This window comes from Salmo trutta, chromosome 3 (assembly GCF_901001165.1).
Source record: "Salmo trutta chromosome 3, fSalTru1.1, whole genome shotgun sequence".
Taxonomy (NCBI): domain Eukaryota; kingdom Metazoa; phylum Chordata; class Actinopteri; order Salmoniformes; family Salmonidae; genus Salmo; species Salmo trutta.
In genome coordinates, this window is record NC_042959.1 from 42,993,085 (window position 1) to 42,995,391 (window position 2,307).

Consider the following 2,307-nt stretch of genomic DNA (forward strand, 5'->3'; position numbering starts at 1 on the left):
TAACAATTCGCCTTTTCTTTTTTCTGTTAATCTGTATTAATCGAAGCGTGATATTACATACATTTTATCAAACCTTGAGAGAGATATTAAGAGAGAAGTTTCAAAAACAGATTTTTTTGACACTCCCATTGAGCAAAACAATAACATTATGATTTTTTTATGTGGCATGAGTGTGCTGTCATTTTCATCTCCAACACAAGCACTGAATGCATCTCTCTCTATTTCTTACTGTGAAAAGCTATGGAGGTAAGCTAGAATGGCACGTAGTTAGTACTCCATGAATATACATTTACAGTATTTGCCAGAATTGAATAACTCTCCAGAAGAGTAACTGCCAGATATTGACTAAGAAGGGAACGAAAGGGAGTCTGCAGATGAGGAGAAAAACAGAGGGAGTGTGTGCACAGATAGGGTGCAGGAAAGTAAAGAGAGATGGAAGGAGTATGAACAGTATTAAAAGTATGTGGGAGGTGTGAGTCAGTTTGTTCTGGAATGACGCTTCTCACCTTGAGAGGGAGACAGGCAGGCTGCCCAGGGAGAAATATGACATGGCAGATATCTACATAACCGCTGAGATAAATAAAGACAGTGTGGTCCCAGGCAGAGCTGGGCTTACTGTGTGGTAACTAAGAAAGACACGCACACACCCTCTAGGCCAACCTAGTGCCTGGCTCCATTCTAAAGACATCTGGCCCCTTATAAAACATGTCTCAACATCTCTGCTGGACCCAACGAGACTCTGGCATCATCTGAGCCTGAACCAATGGGGGGTCAGTTCTATTCTCAAATGATCCCGTTGGATACGACTGCAATGTTCAACACATCATTCTCAATGCGTTTTATGCACGCTTTGAAAACAACAATATCGAGCCGGGCGTGAGGGCCGTCATCAACCCAGAGGACTGAGTGAGCTCGCTCTGCAAGGACGATGTGAGAAAGGTCTTTAATCAGGTCAACACCCGCAAGGCCGCATACCCCAGCGGTATTCCAGGGCGCATTCTCAGAGCATGCGCAGAACAGCAGGGAGGCATATAAACTCAGCAAAACAAGAAATGTCCCTTTTTCAGGACTCTGTCTTTCAAAGATAATTCGTAAAACTCCAAATAACTTCACAGATCTTCATTGTAAAGGGTTAGGGTTTAAACACTGTTTCCCATGCTTGTTCAATGAACCATAAACAATTAACCTCTCCAGGGTAGGGGGCAGTATTTGCACGGCCGGATAAAAAAACTTACCCGATTTAATCTGGTTATTACTACTGCCCAGAAACTAGAATATGCATATAATTGTTTGATTTGGATAGAAAACACCCTAAAGTTTCTAAAACTGTTTGAATGGTGTCTGTGAGTATAACAGAACTCATATGGCAGGCAAAAACCTGAGAAGATTCTGTACAGGAAGTGCCCTCTCTGACCATTTCTTGGCCTTCTACACTCTCTTTATTGAAAACTGAGGATCTCTGCTGTAACGTGACACTTCCTACGGCTCCCATAGGCTCTCAGAGGGCGCCAGAATGTTGAATGATGACTCTGGTGTCCCAGGCTGAAAAACAGTAGCGCATTTGGTAAGTGGTCGATCTGAGAACAATGAGACGGGGGCGCGCGTGCACGTGAAGAGTCCATTTTAGATTTTGAGTCTTTGAACGAAAACAGGGTTTCCCGGTCGGAATATTATCGCTTTTTTACGAGAAAAATCGCATAAAAATTGATTTTAAACAGCGTTTGATATGCTTCGAAGTACGGTAATGGAATATTTAGAATTTATTTGTCACGATACACGCCGGGCGCGTCACCCTTCGTTACCCTTCGGATAGTGTCTTGAACGCACGAACAAAACAGAGAATATTTGAACATAACTATGGATTATTTTGAACCAAACCAACATTTGTTATTGAAGTAGAAGTCCTGGGAGTGCATTCTGACGAAGAACAGCAAAGGTAATCCAATTTTTCTTATAGTAAATCTGAGTTTGGTGAGTGCCAAACTTGGTGGGTGTCAAAATAGCTAGCCCGGGATGGCGAGCTATCTACTCAGAATATTTCAAAATGTGCTTTTGCCGAAATGCTATTTTAAAATCGGACATAGCGATTGCATAAAGGAGTTCTGTATCTATAATTCTTAAAATAATTGTTATGTTTTTTGTGAACGTTTATCGTGAGTAATTTAGTAAATTCACCGGAAGTTTGCGGTGGGTATGCTAGTTCTGAACGTCACATGCTAATGTAAAAAGCTGGTTTTTGATATAAATATGAACTTGATTGAACAAAACATGCATGTATTGTATAACATAATGACCTAGGAGTGTCAT